Source organism: Bos indicus x Bos taurus, chromosome 19, assembly GCF_003369695.1.
Source record: "Bos indicus x Bos taurus breed Angus x Brahman F1 hybrid chromosome 19, Bos_hybrid_MaternalHap_v2.0, whole genome shotgun sequence".
Lineage (NCBI taxonomy): Eukaryota > Metazoa > Chordata > Mammalia > Artiodactyla > Bovidae > Bos > Bos indicus x Bos taurus.
In genome coordinates, this window is record NC_040094.1 from 24,566,053 (window position 1) to 24,585,452 (window position 19,400).

Here is a 19,400-nt window from a genome sequence, read left to right on the forward strand (position 1 = left end):
AAAAATTGAACAAACATTGAAGTGTTAAACTTGGCAGATACAGGTAATTGAATATAGAAAAAATCAAGGCTGACCCCCCCCCCCCCCCATTATTCATTAAAGTACTTTGGGTCTTAGATATCCTCTACGCTAGTGATATTTGAAGCTTTGGTGTATATTATGATGCTTCCATAAAAACGAGAACTAATGACCTGGTACAGTTTTTAATTTCTCTAAAGGTATAGGCCTTTGCTGTTTTTCTCAGTAGATGGAGGGAAATTTCTCTTTAAAGATCCACTACTATGTGTAAAACTCTCATTTAACCCAAGTCCAAAGAGCCAGAAAGCTTAAATAATGATTTATTATGTTGTTTTTATGTTATAACTTTATATTAAAATTTGTGATTATAAAAAGATAGCACCATAGTAATGCTGTAAAAATTTAAAGTGGCTGCTGAATCATTAAAGAAGTTAAAATTTGTTAATTCTATTATAGCTATAATTTTTCATTGCTTATTCATATATGGTAAATAAACTTGGATCGATACAATATTTCATCACGTATTCATTCCTTTGATAAATTTTACTTCTCTCTTCCCTACTTTTAGATTTGTCAAATTCTAAGAATATTTTTTCGTGCCATTCAGTTTTACAAAAATAGGAAAACTTGATTGAAATTAGAGTGTTCTCCAGAGTCTTAATGAAATAATTAAATGGGTAGGAAATTCAGTATCCTTCTGTAGTCTTTTAAATCTGGGTCCTGGGTTAAAGTCATGAACATCACGTATGATATGTGTCACGCTGTTTCAGGGCTCATTAAATCTCCCTACTAAAGATGGTTGAGAACGATATTTAAACCAGATCTTGAATGAGTAATTGGAGTGGACATGGAAGAAGGTCATTTTAGGTAAAGGAAAGAGCAACATATACAGGTACAGAAGCATGAAAAACTATTATGTGAATGCTGGTAAGTAATTTGCAGAGGGAATTGTAGAGTACATGTCAGTATGAGACTGAAAAGGTACATATGAGCCAGATAGATAGAATTTATAAATTCTGGGTTGTTCTGAATTCTAGGCAATTTGGAAGGCATCGTTTCAAGCAAGGTGAACATTATAATCAGATGTAGAGTTAGGTAGTTTAGGTGGCAGTGAACAATATAGATTGGAGTTGGAGGGGCTCTTAAGAGGTTTTTTCAGGAAAGAATGATTAGTGCTTGAAATAGTGACAATGAAGGTTGTTGACTGGAGAAAGGTTTAGGAGGAAGAATTGTGAATGGGGAGTGTGTAATGTGCCGCAGTGGGAAAGAAATCACCTGCCAGCGCAGGAGACGCCAGAGACGCGGGCTGGAGAAGGAAATGGCAGCCCACTCCAGTATTCTTGCCTGGAAAAGTTCATGGACAGAGGAGCCCGGCGGGCTGCAGTCCATGGGCTTATATGACTGAGCATGTAGCAATAAACTGGTAGAACTTTAAAAAAAAAGAGAGAGATGCGGGCTTAGTCCCTGGGTGGGGCAGGTCACCTGGAGGAGGAAATGGCAGCCCACTCTGGTTTCTTGCTCGGAGAATTCTGTGGACGGAGGAGCCTGGAGGGCTGCAGTCCATGGGGTTTAGAGTTGGACACAACTGAGCATCTGAGAACACACACAGTGTGCGATGAGGAGTGGCAGGTATCAGAAGACAGCTGAGATTTGTGGCTTGGGTGTTTGGGTGAAATTGAGAAGCTGAGTGTCATTAGCCATCCATAGCAGAGAAAAAAAGGAGGAATTATGTGAAATAGTACATAAAGCGCCAGATTAATTTTCCTGAACCATAGTTCTCAAATTGCTTTCTTGCAAAAAACCCATTGCCAGCTTTTTACTGTATTTATTTAGTCAGCTTTGTATATGAAAATGCAAAGGGTACCTTGCTAAAAACGTATTTTTTTAATCCTAAATGGACACTCAGGGACTTTTCTTTTGTGTTCTATCTCACATTTCAGCAGCTTCACTTGTTTCTTATTGCCTGCCTTGTATCTGGTGATTCAGCCTTAAGATACTTTGTTTTCCTTATGGCATTTTCACTCTTTACCGCTCCACCATTCTCTTTTTTTCTGTGTATCTTCTGACATATATATCCTTCAAATCTGCATACCAGGTTCTTCTTTTCAGGTAACCTTCTCTAATTTTTTTTTTTTCACCTGAAAGAAATTTTCTTTGAATTCATAATTCTAAGGTATCTACAAGTATTTTTTCTTGTTATTGTTGTGCAGTCACTAAGTTGTATCTCTTTGTGACCCCATGATCTGCAGCATGTCAGGCTTCCCTGTCCCTCACTAACTCCCACAGTTTGCTCACTCATGTCCATTGAGTCAGGGATGCTCTCCAACCATCTCATCCTTTGTCACCCCCTTCTGTTTTTACCTTCAGTTTTCCCCAGCATCAGGATCTTTTCCAAAGAGTTGGCTTTTTGTATCCAATGCCAAAGTATTGAAGCTTCAGCTTCAGCATCAGTCCTTCCAATGAATATTCAAGGTTGATTTCCTTTAGGATTGACTGGTTTGATCTCGGTGTCAAAGGGACTCTCAAGAGTCTTCTCCGACATCATAGTTTGAAAGCATGAATTCTTTGACACTCAGCCTTCTTTATGGTTCAACAGCAGTACATGACTACTGGAAAAACCATAGCTTTGACTATACAGACCTTTGTTGGCAAAGTGACGTCTCTGCTTTTTAATATGCTGTCTAGGTTGGTCATAGCTTTTCTTCCAAGGAGCAAGTGTCTTTTAATTTCATGGCTGCAAGTCACCGTCCACAGTGGTTCTGGAGCCCAAGAAAATAAAACTCTGTCACTGTTTCCACGTTTCCCCCATTTACCTTGAGGTGATGGGACTGGATGCCGTGATCCAAGTTTTTTGAATGCTGAGTTTTAAAGGCAACTTTTTCACTCTCCTCTTTCACTTTCACCGAGAAGCTCTTTAGTTCCTCTTCGCTTTCTGCCATTAAAGTGGTATCATCTGCATATCTGAGGTTGTTGATATTTCTCTGCAGTCTTGATTCCAGCTTGTGAGTCGTCCAGCCTGGCATCTCACATGGTGTAGTCTGTGTATGAGTTAAATAAGCAGGGTGACAATATACAGCCTTGACATACTCCTTTCCTAGTTTTGTTGTAGCTTATATAAATTTTTACCTGACATACCAAGTGAATACTTACTAAAGAGCCTAGAACAGTACCTTGCACATAGTTCTCAGTAAGTGGTGCTTGATATTTGGTGATGTGAAGATGATTAAGACCAGTTGACATAATAGCAATAGGGCTGTCTACTTTCTGCCTTCTTGTGGTGGCAAAACTGATTTGTGTTCTGTCCTTGACACTAGAAAAGCAGTATCTCTTGTTACATTGATGATGTATGTAAGAATGTAAAAGGTACTACGCCATGTCATCTTCAAAGTGAAATTATAATTTCCTCTTTGTATGTCTTCACTATTCTAGAACTCTATGGAGAGAAGCCCTTAACACTGATTAACTCCTTAAGCTTCACCACAGTTGTTTGATTTATGTGGACAAACAGGCTTAGGAATTTTGAAAATTTGCCTAAGGTCAGTTTGTAGTTGATATTTGAACCTCTACTATTTGACTTCAAAATTCTACACAGTAGGACCTCAAAAGTGTAGGATTGATTCCTTCAGGGCTTTCATACCATTTATATATTCAGCTTGTTTTAAGAGGGCCCATCATGGGATCTAGATGTCATTTCTTTTGAATTTTATTTTACATATTTACAGTTTATTTTTATTATGGAATATGTCAAATATGCAGGAGAAATACCTGTGATGATATAACAAAATTTCCGCATAACTACTACCTGAATTAACAGAGGTTAACATTTTGCTTTAAAGTTTATTTTTAAGAAATACGGCTTTATTACATTTAAGAGTTGACACCCACTTTCCAGTCCTACTCACCCTCCCTCTTTCTAATGATAAAGTTCTTCCTAAAGTTTGTATATATTCTTTTATTCTGTTTTTATACTTTTTCTGTACATAAATGTATCCATGTGAAAGTGAAGTCGCTCAGTCATGTCGACTCTTTGCGACCCGACTGTAGCCTATCAGGCTCCTCCGTCCCTGGGATTTTCTAGGCAGGAGTGCTGGAGTGGATTGCCATTTCCTTCTCCAGGGGATCTTCTTACCCAGGAATCAAACCTGGGTCCCCCGCATTGCAGGCAGACGCTTTACCATCTGAGCCACCAGGGAAGCCACCAAGTGTATCCATAAACAATGTATAATCATCTTTAGAGTTTACATGAATGTTACACTGTATATTCTGCAACTTGGTTTTTTCACCTAAAAAAAAAAAGATGTATTGATATATGTAGATCTAGTTTATTGTGCTAAATAATTTCTTAATATATAATCATCTCTAGTTTGTTATACCTATAGTACAGAAATAGGCCTTTAAATTGTTTTCAGATTTTCACTGTTACATACGGTGTTGCAGTGAACATGAAAAAGGTGTCTGCAGATGATAAATTTTGTTTTTGTTCCACAAAGTTTTATCTTAAGGTTGATTAAGTATTTGTTCTTTAGTAAATTTTATGCTTTGAATTGAATAAATAGAATGAATAATATTGTTGACATTGATTTTAGACCATAAATTCCTAAATTTTGTTGCATTTTCCTCAGTCTGTTCAGAAAACCTATGTTTAATTCAGTATTGGGCCAGGGGTTGCACACTGGTGGCCTTTATGATGAACTAAGTGTAAATGCATTTCTCTTGTCTTTGGATAGTTAAATTTTTTTTTTTTTGAGTCATTATCTTAGAATTCGGTTTTTTGGATTATCCTGAAAAATTAGAAGCTTTGACAACAGCGGGGCCCACATTTTCCTGTGGCAACAGTTGGCCTAAGCTGAGTCACAGCTGCTCTCCTTTAGATGGGCATAAACTTTCCATTGAAACAAGTTCCTACCACTCCATTATTGTTTATTATTGCCCTTGTACTGTTTATAGTGAAGAAATACTTTCCTATTGATGTCTTTATAAACAATGGGGGAAAGGTATAACTAGAGAACTGCAGTCGTCAAGAAAAAGTGCCTTACTCAGAGGCTGCAAATGGATAATCCAGGATTCAGATTAGAAATATGTTTTGTCTGCTCAGATTTTTGTTTTTAATTAGATTTACTTAAAAACAAACAAACAGTTCTACCACTGTTGCTTTATTTCTAGCTGATTCACACTTTTACCTGCCTAGTTAGTCTCTGTATTTGATTTGTAGTCTATTTAAAGCAGTTTATAAAGATGAAACCACAAAATACCACAAATTAAAAACAAAGAGAAAAAAGAAACAGAGGGTAAGGATAAAACAGAATCAGAATCTAGGCCAAAAAGGTCTATCACAGTGGTCTTCCTGCAGGCAGAGAGCACAGATTGGACTGAACTTTCTATGTGGTGGCAGGAGGAAAAAAATACCAGTTAGGTTATTTTTCACAATGTCCTTAGGATAAAAGTGAACCAATTAGTTCAGAAAGGTCACTAACATTTGGTACTCTCAGACTGTAATTTCTCATAGGGGTCCTCATAAAGAAGATTATGTGTAATCATCATTTCCATCATCAACATCTCTAAGGTAGATACATGTCTAGTATTTAACAACACTCAATATGGGAATACCACGTCATATGAGAGTCAAGTCTGAATGAGTGGGTAGATTGTTTGACCCATGGATATAGTTTTCCTCAATCCAGTTTTGATACATATTGAGATTAAGCTTCTTGGCAAGTGCGGGTGTTCCATACATCAGGTGCAAACCATTTATATGTAGGATTTAAGTAGTTTTGTGAAAACTTAGTTTTACCCAAATAAACTTTGTGGGAGTGCTTGTAGATTCCTATCTGCTACATTCCTGCCTTGTTTGAAGGTGTAAGGAGCAGCATTCTTCCATAATATCCCAAACTGGTAAAGTCATTAAGAAATAGAGTTAAAGAAAAAGGGGGGTCAGTACACAGCTCTACTTTATGCTGCTGAAAACCATTTGCTTCAGCAGACCGTTCCTATAACAGTGGACTCCTGGTAAATACAAGGAGGAGGTGTTTTTATTTATGTCAGGTAATAGATATGGCCTCAGCTTTTTAACAGTACTGTATATTTCAATTGCTTAAAATAATTTTACACTTGGTTATTTTTTTCATATTATAGTCAACATATTATTTTCCTTTCTTCTAAAACCTGCCTCAGAAAACTGCCAGTCATTTCCATCTTTAGCCTTTCAGTTCACAAAGCTGACTTGGTCAGTCCTTGGCTCACGTTATACTCTATCATCTCCTTCCCTGTCCCCAGTCTCCCATCTTACTCTAACTAGATTGTACATTCTCCTAGGGATGGATTACATTTTATTCACCTTTATTTATAGTAAAACTTCATATAACAGAGTTCAGCAGAACAGTCAATGAATGATTGAAAGGCTATGTATATGTAGCTCACATCTTCAACTATATTGTAAGTTTCTTAAGACAGGGACTATCTAAGTCACATGCAGCTTTTCATAGATGAGACATGGGTTACATGGGACATAGATATGTTGTTTGATTTGTATGCTTGGTACCTGGTAGATCCTCAGTAAAAAAAAAAACTGAATAATTGACACTAAGAATATAGTTACTTCTCAGTGTTGCAGTGAAGGAGAGCATTGAATGTGGATAGTAGTACACTAGAAATCAGTTCAGTTGAGATATAATGAAAGTTTTCCCGTTGGATTGTGGGCAGTTGTCTTTGGTGGTAAAGACCCTCTAAAGGGGATCCACCTTTAGGACCAAGACCATATCCTTGAGAAATCCATCTTTAAAACCAGGAGCAAGTAGTAGACCAGGTCAAAAAGAAAAATCGCACTTTTGCATAATTCCCTATTGACTATAAAGCTCTTTTTTTCCCCCAAGTCATTGTTAACTGCTTCCATCCTAGTCCAGGCCTTTCTTAGCTTCTACTTATAGCCTGCCCTTTCTCTTTTATCTCCTGTACGTTATCTCCAAAACAGTCATCATGGAACATCAATTTTAGAACATTGCTCTGTTCTTAAGAATTGCAGTGATTCCTGTATTCTTATAATTTCTTTGGGCTGTCTGCATAAGTATTCACTGTAACTTGTACTTTTTTTAAAAAAAGCAACAGAACAATGTTTTCTGTTATTGTTTGTATGCTTAGAAGTATTAGTAAACTTTTTCCTCTGAGTTTTAAGGTAATGGATTTGTGTGTGTGACTTTGGTTTATCTAATTGTCACTTGTCCTTTGCATTTTTAAACAAAAACCAGAAGAGTAATTAATGTGCACATTAGAAGATTAAATGGTCTTTAATTTTTAAAGTTTTATTATAAAGTTGAGACAGGCCATTGATTTTCTACAGGATTTTTAAATTGGTTTACTTTTATGACATTAGTGTTAAATCTTTTAAAAGAAAAAAATTACATCAAATCCAGTCTAAGCAGCTGGATTTAAATGTATTTTATTGCCCATATTTCAGAATTTGAAAAAGAAAGATGGGAATAAAGTGGTAGAGTACATCTTTTATTTCTGAGGACATGGTAAATTTTTAATCTCAATTTTACTGTGATTCCTGTAGCAGACACAGAAATGCTTACTCGATCCCTACTGTGTGTGGATTACCATAATATTTGGTGGAGACAAAATGAGAAATATGTCAGATTTGCAGCTTTGGAGGAGTGTTGTTGAGACAACATCAAGGCAGATAATTACTGTGTGCTGTGAGAAATGTTAAATATGTGTATGTACAAAGAACTATGAAATCTCAGAGAGGAGGGAGTTACTCTGGTTAATTTTTTTTTTTTTGTCGAAACTAAGTCATTCAGCTAGTTGCTGAGAGCTTTGCTAGTGGTGTTTAAATACCATTGATAAGCGTTAGATTGAATTTGTGGAATTGCCGTTATCGACAGTTTTATATGGTTTAATTCTAATATGTATGGCAATTAAAAAAACATAGTTAATACCTTTTGCTAATACTACTTGACAGTGGCTATATAATTGATATTTTATTAAAATAAAGCTTTTGAATGTTGAAGAATACTGAAGAAATGTGCTATTTTTGGAAAACATTTTAAAGCTCACTTGGTTTCTTTTTTTAAAATCATATATGAAAGAATTTTATTGACTAAATTGCTTTGGACTTATAAGTTATTGTATAATTGCTTATAACTGTGGAAATGTACTTACTTGATTTGGAAAATTTTGCTTTCAAGGCTTGACTCGGTTCAAACACTAGAGAGGCAGATTCAGTTCAGTGTTTGCTCCTGAGGAGATCAGTCTGGTACTAGAGACTGCTTGTATATAGTTATAAAGAATGTGGGAGGCAGCCCAGGGTAAAATCAGTGATTTTTCAAATTTATCTTAACAGTGGAAACTTCTCCAAAAAAACTTGTGTGCAGAAATCCAATACGTGAACAGATTAAAAAACAGAATCCTGCCCTCTAGGCCTCCGCTCTGTCCTCATTCGTACTGTTTGAAACCTTTTGTGTGGAAGTAAAAAAAGCAAACTGGATTTGAATTCTGGCCGGGCCACTGTTTAACATTTTGACCTTGAATACATGCGCTAACCTTAGTGAACTTGTTTCCTCGTCTGTTAAATAAAGTGTATAAGTTTTTTTTTTTTTTTTTTTTGCTGAGAGTTGTAAGAATTAAATATTTCAGGAAAAGAGCCTAGCCTATAAAGTCATTCTGTAAATGGTAGCTGTTAGGATTATATGTATATGGCACAGGGAGGTTAAAGACTAGGCAGTAGGCTGCTCCAATGAGAACAGTCTAGCCAAAGGAGTCACAGAGGTGGTGATGGGTTGCCTTTGGGGTGAATCTTAAAGGGAAATGGAAAATTGCAAGACATATGGGTGAAGGGGCAGATACCCAAAATGAAATATTTCTATAATGAAGACCTGGGCATGAGGAATGCTGCCTCTTTATACCTTTCTGGAGATAAATGGCCTCACCTGAATTCTGCCTGACTTTTCCTTACATTCTTTGATTCACACTTAGGCAGGCTTAAGCCAGGGTGAGAGTCGCTGACTTTCCTTGGTTAATTAAATTGTCTGCTTAAGTAAAGGAAAAAGTATGCTAAACCTGAATTTGAAAGCCATGTCTTGGTTATAATGTAATCATGCATTTATAGACAAGTTCTTCCTAACTGCAATTGCATTGTGTGCTGTGCTTAGGTCATCAGTCATGTCTGACTCTTTGTGACCCCATGGACTGTAGCCCACCAGGGTCCTCTGTCCACAGGGATTCTCCAGGCAAAAATCCTGAAGTGGGTTGCCATGCCCTCCTCCAGGGGATTTTCCCAACCCAGAGATCGAATCCAGGTCTCCTGCATTACAGGCAGATTCTTTACTGTCTGGCCTACCAGGGAAACCCACCAGGGAAGCAATTGCATTAGTGTATTGAAAATTAGAATCCTGTGTCCTCCTTTGAGGTCTTAATGTAGATCTTTGTAAATATTTACTTCAGTAGGTAGGTGAGGGTTTTTGTTTTTGTTTTTTTGCTTGAGATTCATATTAATGAGATTACTGCTGTGAATAAATTCAGGTGGATGTATTTGGACTTTTGAGGGAAAAAAAAACTTAGAAAATTAGTTTCTAGGAAAAGCTGATAAACTCATAATTGGATACTTTTTCTGCCTCAACAGTGATTTTTCTTATTTTTATAACAGTCAAATTTTAGGTAAAACATTTCAGTGTGATAGCAAATGAAAGGGTATTAAAGTAGAGGAGATATGGAAATATTTATTTTAGTTTCTTTATCTCTTCCTGTGTATGTGTGTGTAAAATCATATAGCACTTACTGTGTACCAGGCACTGTTCTAAGCACTTTCTTTACATATGTCAAATCATTTAATCTACCTGACAACCCTATGAAGGAGATTCTACTGTTACTAACATTTAAAGTAGCTTGTACCAGGTAACTTCATTTGTCTAGATAAGGGGGCTTGCAAACTATGTCTGACAAGCTGGATCCTCCCTGCAGGTTGGAAAGAGGCAAAGTAATCTTCTGTAAAAATTTGTTTTGTAAACATTTTTATACAATTCCGCTTCTAAAATAATTTCTGATTTTAATTTTATAAATTAATAATTTAAGTTACGTGAAATTGAAATTTTGGTGTCTATAAAGTTTTATTGATACGGAGACACAGATATTCCACATATTGTTTATTGTTGCTTTCTTGCTGCAGAAACCATAAGGTCAGCAAAACTTAAAATATTTATCAATACTGTCTATCCATTTATAAAAAGTTTGCCTACCCCTGGTCTAGATACAGAGGAGAAGAGATAGGATGAGACAAAAGCAACAAAGTAATATAATTACAAAAGAATGTATCTTTATTAGAACATTCCAGGAAGACTAGGACTAGATAGAGTTGTGTAATGAAAAAGCCAGCAGTATTTTCTTCTTGAAGGATTAAAAAAAAAATCTTTAATAACAGCTTAACTATAATGAAAAATGCTTAGTTACTTCAAAGTGTATTGACCCTTTTTTCCTGTTAGTATAAGATGTCTCCTCAAGATATATCTGAAGGGGTTTGTAAATATTTATTTGAATTTGGGTGACAGTTGTTGCAGTTACCTTTGAGACCTGAGTACCTTGGCCTCCTGATTTGATTTTCTCCCCTGGAACTCCTCTGAGTTCTGACACTGAAGATTCCTTGATTTCCCCTTCTTAATTTTGCCTTTGGCCCTTTAGGACTGGTTACAGTCTGTAATGTTGCATATATGGTTCTCTACTGAGGATGTGTATCAGAATCATCTGGAGAAAATTTTAAGATCTCGATGGCACCTCAGAATTGCTAGGATAAGGCCTGGCATGATTATTTTCAGGAATTTTCTCAGGTGGTTCAAATGTAGACTCATGGTAAAAATCCATAGTTAACCCCACTTCTCCTTCAACTACTTTTAGTAAATCTAATTTGAAAAAAATACAAATGTGGCATTCATTGTTTTGTGTCCCAGAGGTGTTTCTCAGCCTAAAGAGTCATTGCCTAAATTTATGTAAACTCATCAGCATCAGTTTGGTGAATTCGTTTTTTATTTTGATGTCATTCAGTATAATAATAGAATGCAAGTTGAAATTTTTGTTAGAGAGCGGTAGTATAATTCAGTATTGTTTGTTTTTATGAGAGACATATTTGGCATCATAAAATCCCAGTGAACCTAGAAATAATGGATTCAGTGAAGTAGAACACAATTTATAGGAGACTTAATCTTTTTAGGAGGAATAGTTTATATTCCAGGACTGTTTTGTCAGTGGTTCTGTCAGGCTATATGTCTGTAAAACAACCTTTTAAATAGATCTTTTCCTCATTTTCATTTAAGTATATTTTGACATTAGAGTGAATTTAAAAGGAAAAAAGTGACCTGCAATTTCTAAAAGCATATTAAAACAGCAGATAGTTGTCTTTTTTCATGTTTGCTTCACTGTTTATAGACACAAACAGTTGTGTCACACAGAAAACTGCTTTGAGATAAAAAGCAGTAGGAAGGGATATACATACAGTCAAATCTAACCGGGTCAGAATTCCACTTGGAACCCTCAGGTGTTCAAAATAGCTTCATGCCTTAAGTCAAAGAAGAGAAAGATTTTAGTCAACAAAGAAGCAGTCTTTGAGCATTGGTCAACAGATGATCACTGTGGGGACAAAGATTATATCTTGCATGTATTTGGTGGGTGTGTTGTAAGAATGAGAAGGCATCCTGATTAATGTCCATAAAGGGAAAGCCAAGAATGATGAAGTAGACAGGCCAAGAAAAAAGAAACAAGGATAGGAAAGAGAAGAGCTGAAAAGTCAGCAGTAGTGAGATGGTGCTTATAAGTTGCAGTGGCAGTGAATATCAGAGACTCCACTTGCAGTGGAGAGAGTGACAATGAAACAGAGGAGAGGAGAGTTCTCAGTTATCCGTTTTGCGCCTCAGTAGCCTTTTGTTTGATGCTGAAGCTGAAGCTCCAGTACTTTGGCCACCTGATGCGAAGAGCCAACTCATTGGAAAAGACCCTGATGCTGCGAAAGATTGAGGGCAGGAGGAGAAGGGGGCAACAGAGGATGAGATGGTTGGATGGATGGCATCATCGACTCAATGGACCTAAGTTTGAGCAAATTCTGGGAGATAGTGAGACAGGAAAGCCTGGTATGCTACAGTCCATGAGGTTGCAAAGATTCAGACATGCTGAGTGACTGAACAACAAGCCTTTTGTTCAGGACGTTTCTCTTGTCTGTTTTAAGTAGGACTTAGTTTTTTACATTTGATAATCCTTAAGGGCATTGATTTACCTGGTGAGTATCCAGGGAGTAGACTTTAAGCAGTATGAGGGGTGAAGAGTATTCATTCCAGTAGAGTTTAGTGATAGGCTAAGGCTATAATGTTAATGTCTGCTATATTATTATAACCGAACCGAGGGCTTGGGGGCATATTATTAGGGTTCTCCAGCCAGACACCCAGTAGGATTTATGTATATATCAAAAAGAAAAAGTGAGTACAGTCGATCTCTCGGAGAGGGAGAGAACGGAGGGAGAGAGTTTAAGGAATCGGCTTGTGTGGTTGTGAAGGTTGGCAGGTCCAAAATGTAACTGGCTGGTGACCTAGGGAAGGGTTGATGTTGCAGCTCCCAAGTCCAGAGGCAGTCTGCTGGCCTTGTACATCTTTCTTTTCAGGCCTTCAACAGACTGGATGAGGCCCAGCCACATTATGGAGGGTAATCTGCTCTACTCAGAGTCCACTGATTTAAATGTTGATTTCCCTGGTGGTCCACTGGCTAAGGGTCTGCGCTCCCAATGCAGGGGGCCCAGGTTTGATCCTTGGTCAGGGAACTGGATCCCATAGGCTACAGCTAGATCAGATCAGATCAGTCGCTCAGTCGTGTCCGACTCTTTGCGACCCCATGAATCGCAGCACACCAGGCCTCCCTGTCCATCACCAACTCCCGGAGTTCACTGAGACTCACGTCCATCGAGTCCGTGATGCCATCCAGCCATCTCATCCTCTGTCGTCCCCTTCTCCTCCTGCCCCCAGTCCCTCCCAGCATCAGAGTCTTTTCCAAAGAGTCAACTCTTCTCATGAGGTGGCCAAAGTACTGGAGTTTCAGATTTAGCATCATTCCTTCCAAAGAAATCCCAGGGCTGATCTCCTTCAGAATGGACTGGTTGGATCTCCTTGCAGTCCAAGGGACTCTCAAGAGTCTTCTCCAACACCACAGTTCAGAAGCATCAATTCTTTGGTGCTCAGCCTTCTTCACAGTCCAACTCTCACATCCATACATGAGAGTTTTTAAAAGAGAGAGAGAAAACAAAAGTACTATTTCTACTTTCTTCAGATTTATAATCTAAAGCAGTGGAGCATCTATTTACAACACTTGCCTTTAATACTAAGAGTTACTAGACTTGATATTGGTACGAGTAATTCTCAGTGGAAAAGGTGGTATCTTAATCATTGGCCCAAAGCTAATTGAAAAAATACAAAATATTTTGAATATAAATTTTGGATGAGTGACTTAAATCTTGCAAAATGAGATATAGTAGTCAGCTGTAACTAATAGGAAGTGAGAAAATGGTGTAGCTATTGGAAGAATTTTACTTTTACAGAAAGTGAACTGTGCCTTCACTTAGTCCATCCCTCATTGATGACCCAACCTGGTCCTTTTTTGCTTTAGCTTTTGTTATTGCTTGCCAGCAGCCGGTCCAGGTGAATTGTGGGCCTCCAAGCTTAAGGAGAATAAGAACAGGCGGACACTAAAGCCTAGGTGTTTGATGAAGAACTTTCAGTGATCTAGTGTTTTCAAATTGTGGGAGTGGGGAAGATCTAACTTCTTCATATTAATTAATCATGCAGCACAGGATACTGCAGGGACCATTAATGTTTTAATTACTTTTGACATCTTTGTTTTATTTGAAAACAACCTCAAAACTCTAGAAGCTTATCTCTGTAAGTGGAGAAGTGAGGAAATCACAAATATTGATGTAAGGAAATGAAGTTGCTCTTGAGGGTACTTTGTTGTCTGATGCAGTCTTACAGAATTAAACTGTAAATTTAAAAATTTAAATTTGACTGCGGTGTTTTTCAGAATAGGCAATGCATTAATTTCTTAGGTAAGTATACTTTTTTTTTTTATTTGACTGCATTGCAGTATAGCATTAGTGATAATAGTTTAAAACTTTTTACGTAGAATAATAGTCAAAGTCAAATATTGAGAACTTAGAGAAACCAGTAACCTCATGTTTGGTGCCATGATACCGAGCATTACTTGGTGAAGTGATGAAGAATTTGCTGGCACACCCAATATGTCCACCACTATTTAAATGGATGAGTGATGGTCCTCCTTTTTACTTCTGTTCAGTGAGGACTGTGCAAGTCAGAACATATATGTGTATGTTCTGTTGGGTTTATTATACAGAGATCAGGATGATTTTGATGCTGCACACAATTTGGGGATGGTGAGGGGAGGAGAAGACAGAACAAGTGAAACAAAATTTTTATCCAAGGAGCCAGGACCTTGTTTTGGTTGATGCAGTTTTCATTTCTCATGAAGCACATAGTTTATTGGCAAACAGAAGATTTTTGTTTAACTCTAGAAAGCTAATATGAAAAGGTACTCAGTAATCCTTGACAGTAGCTTCTGCCTTTCCTCGTTGCTGTATCTGGACTGTATCATTTGTATTAGGGTTAGGAACTGTAACCTGCTGTTCAAAGAAGGTAAATAATCTGCATTGTTGAGTGACAGTTTCATGAGACCAGGAACCATTGGTAATCCGTTAGTGTAAAAGTCTTAGGTGAGTTTCTTAAACTCTTCTACATCTAATATTAATAATAAGTAAACCTGACAATGAGCATTCTTTATGTCAGTACACCCCTACTGTTAACATATAATTGCCAGTTTATGTTTTCCCTCATGTACATCCTTTATATATTCTATATTGTTTTCCCCTGTTTCATAAACTCCTAGTTAGCAAGAAACAGTGTACAAAATAGATTATTGATATTTTATAAAAGTTTTGATAAGTGTGAACCCTATGTTATTAACACACTGAAACAAAATGAGAGGAACTTAAATTAGTAATTCACTCACTAAGATTATTTTTTTTTAATACTCTATTTAAGTTTCCTGTTTTCTGTTTTTACTTTTCCCCTTTCTCTTTCTGTGGTGAGGTACTTACCTAAGCCATAATAAACGATGTTGTCTAGGAGAGTTGCTTTGGTGTAGCAGAAAACTGTATATTGTGTTAGAATGTAGAGTGCTTAAGAATTCTGCGTTCCAAAAAACATACTGAAGACACCTCTGTGTCTAGTGCTCAGGCAACACAGATCTGATCTCTAAGAATGTCTGGATATTGACATGCATGCTAATGGATAAACCAAACTCTTCTTTGAAATATGTTTGTGATATATACAAGTAGCTTAGAGGGGATTGTTGGAGTACTGCCAAAATATATTTCAAAAATGATAAGTCTTTTCACTCATGTTGACTTTGGAAGGATTTGTGAACCCCCTTAAAATGCATGTGTGTATTAATAATATTTTATCTTATGTGCTTTTTTGAGGGAAGAGGTCTTGCCTCTTCATCACATTGTCAAACGAATTTAGTGACTCCCCAAAAGATTTAGGACTCCTCCCCAGGTGGTATGAAAATGCTGCCTAGTTTATTTGTACTGTTGGTTATAAATATAGATTGATCATAAATTGTTGTAATGAAAACATTATTAACCTATAGTAGTAAATAACAACATATTATTAGCAAATCGAGAGGTTTCAAATTTAATCATCCTACTCTCTGGCATACCACCTTTCAAGTGGTCTCCTGGAAAGTAGAAAACTCAGCTTTCTTGCTCCCTCTACTCTCTGTTTGCCTTTTCAGTTTTCACTTTCTGCACAATGGTGCTTGGGCTCTTTGATCTGTTGTTTCCAATCTCCTCATTATGCATTCATCACACATACCCTGTAAACCTTCAACCCAATCCTAGATCTCTAAATGTGTGACTTTTCTGTTGCTGTAGCCAGACAACTGCCAAAGGAAAGTCACATGTTTGTAAGATTGTCACCACCAAAAGTTCATGGTCTCCAATCTTAAAAATGTCCATCCTGTACTTCCTGTTATGTTTTTTTGCCCTCTTTCTTCATAGCAGCTATTTCAAGCCTCTTAATGCCTTCTTCCTTACTCCCCCTACCCAGCAAGTGACCTCATTTCCTATTTTCCTGAAATAAAAAGATTTCACGTCTTTCTCCTTCATAATACAGTAGAAGAGGTAAGTTATCTTTGTATCTAGATCTCTCATTCCGTTTTCTTCCTCCTCCTCCCATTGAGTATTTCTCTATTCTGATTTTTTTTTTACATATGGAAAACTTCAGACCCATAAATGAAAGTAGAGAAAATTAACCATTCATGTACCCATTACCCAGCTTCAACAGTTATCAACTCAAAGCTAATATTTTTTCACATATATCCACTTTTCCAAAAATTTTAGAAGCAAATCCCAGACATCATTCTACTGATAAAATTTTCATTGTATATTTTTAAATGACTTAAAAATAATCACAATACTGTTATCCCTTGAAACACTCAAAGTTATTCTTCAATGACATTCAGTCAGTGTTCACATATCCCCAAATGTTTAATTGGTTTTACAAAAAATATTTATACTTAAAAAAAAATTTAGATCTAAGTAAGGTCAGTGTATTTCAGTGGTTATATCAATTATCTCCTTATCTATAGGTTTCCCTTTCCAGCTCTCTCTCTGTCTCTCTCTCAGTTTCCTTGGAATTTATTTGAAGAAACTGGGTCATTTATTTTATAGGGTTTTTCACAATCTGGATTTTACTGGTTATATCCCCGTGGTGTTTTTCACATATTCTTCTGCCCTTTATGCTTCTTGGTAATTGATAGTTGGAGCTGGAGACTTGAACAGATTCAGATTTGATTTTGTGACAATACCTTATAGGTGTGTGGTGTTATTCTGTCAGGGGATACATCATGTCTGGTTGTTTCTTTGTTTGCCTTTGGTTAATTAGGTGGTGAAAATGGTGATACTAAAATTATTCATCCCTTTATTTCTCCTGTGTCTTTTTTTCCTTCCACCATTAACATTTAAGCATCTTGCTAGGTTGAGAAAAACAACAATCCATAAAAACTGCTTTTCAATATTTCCATCTGTTTCTAAGATATTTATGGTAACCATCTTTACTTCATCTTTGTGCACTCATTAGCCCATCGTGGGGTCGCAAAGAGTCGGACACAACTGAGCGACTGAACTGAACTAAACTGAATGCTGAACCATGCTCTTATACCATTTTATTGAAATCAGTCTCATCAGGGTTATCAGTGAACTGTATAATGAATGAAACAGACCCATTTCATACCTTATTTTGCTTGACAGTTGGGTAACTTTGGGTACTGTTGATTGTCTCTCCTTGAAATATTCCCATATTGACTTGTGACATATTCCCTCTCCTTTTTACTTCTGTTTCTTTAATTGCTTCCTCTCAGCCTCTGTTGTAGACTCTTTAAGTATTGGTGTCGCTCTGCCTGGCTCTAGTCTAATTATACCATCTCTAAGCAGGTAACAAATCTTTTTTCGCCCTTAGATTGGTTCTTTTTAGAGCTGACATATCTAAAGATGGAATGAGTCACACTTTCATCCCTTCATGTATGGTTCTACTTAGTTGAGCTTGTTTCTAATCTAGAAGTTTTTTGAGTTGGCTCCTTGACTGACCTTTTACTCTCACCCTCCTAGTTCTCTTTACAGCCGCTATTCTAGTGTAGCTCTCCGTCTTCATTGCTGCAAACATCTTACCTGGTTTCTTCCTTTCCCATCTTTATGGTCCTTTTTTTCACTATAAAAATGAAGGTGATTTTTCTTTAAAAAAGGGGGGGCTCCCCATTATTCCTAGGATAAATTGTAAAGACCAGAGCTTGTTTTCTGGCCTAGCCTGTCCTTATTATCTCTTCAGCTTTATGTTGAATCATCATCATTTGCTATTTGGAAATACTTGTCACACATTTCACACAGTTTTAACTGCTCGACTGACTCTTCCAGAAGACTGTAACTTCTTCTGTGTAAAGACCAAGAAGTCTTTTCTTTTCCCTCATTAAACATGATGCCTGGTTCATTGTGTTTAGTGTATGTTGAATGGATAAATTGGTGCAGTACACTGTTATAGTCAATGATTTCTTTATATCTTAGTTTTATCCTGATTAGGTCATGCTAGTATTCTGTTGTAATTCTTGTACATTAATTTGCTTTTTTTGTCTAGAGGTAGTCTGTCCACAGTTAAACTGAACCTTGTAGTGTACATAATATTGTGGAGTTTTTCATTTTTGCTGCTTCTTTTTTACTCTGATTTATATGATTAATGCTCTGTCAGTGGGTTACTATTGTCCTAATAATAGAAATCTGTAGACAGTTCACATAGTCACCAACATAAGATAATCCTGTTGAACCTTCTTGTTAGAGTATATGAGTTCCTACGTGGTTTGGCTTGGTGTGACAATTAAGACTTAGAAAAGTGAGGCTAAAATTTTAAGTGTTCAAACCTGTGTTGACCCATGCAGTTCAAATCAGTCTTGTTCAAGTGTCAACTGTATTTCCCAATTACAGTGGAAATTCTGTCTAGCTATTTTTTTTTCAGGATATCACATACTTTTGTTTTCATATGCTTGTTCTAATGTTTTATTATAGTAAGACTGATAGTAAATAGTTGGTGTGATACTGAGATCTTTCCATGTTTAATTTTTTTCCAGACTTACGTATTTTTAATTGAAGGAAAATTGTTTTGTCTAGCTATATTTATAAAGTGTGATAAGACAAACTGTACTTAAACTTTTGCAAAATAGAGGAAATTTGAAGAATAATTCTTTAAGAAATAATTCTTGATTTTTCTTTTACCTACATTTATTCTCATTGAACCGATCATGTGTTGCAGGTACAAAGGGCTCTGAAATATTAACAAGATTAGAGAATTGGGTTGTTTGAGTACAAAGAAGTATGTACTGCATTCAGTTTAAATACATACTTCTTAAGCATTGAACAGTGCTAAATTATTTCTTGATTAAATGTATTGGTTAAGAGGGCATTAGATTAGCTAAATAGTTTATTTACATTATAAATGATATCAGCTGTTGTAAGATTACTGGTTGCTACCATTCAATCTTGAATTTATTTATGATTAGAACCTTTGACTTGTGGACAGTTTGTGAAATACTTATATTTGTTACTTTTTTCAGGTAATACTTTTTGTAAATTAGAAAATTTGTTTTTGTCATTAAGGAAAAACTTTTCTTCTCTAGAAGTTATATGTTAATATTTGAAATTCAATAAAATTGAATAGTGTTGTTTTGGCTCAGGTAACTGTTAAAGATTATTTAAAATACATAAAATGACTGTTTTGGCATTGATTTTCAGGTATTCATATTACCAT

At 36.4% G+C, this 19,400-nt stretch overlaps 1 protein-coding gene across 2 annotated transcripts in view; it reads left to right on the top strand.

The window, feature by feature from the left end:
- PAFAH1B1 (platelet activating factor acetylhydrolase 1b regulatory subunit 1) overlaps nucleotides 1-19,400 on the top strand; it is a 67,530-nt gene that overhangs the window by 11,691 nt on the left and 36,439 nt on the right. The window lies entirely within an intron of this gene.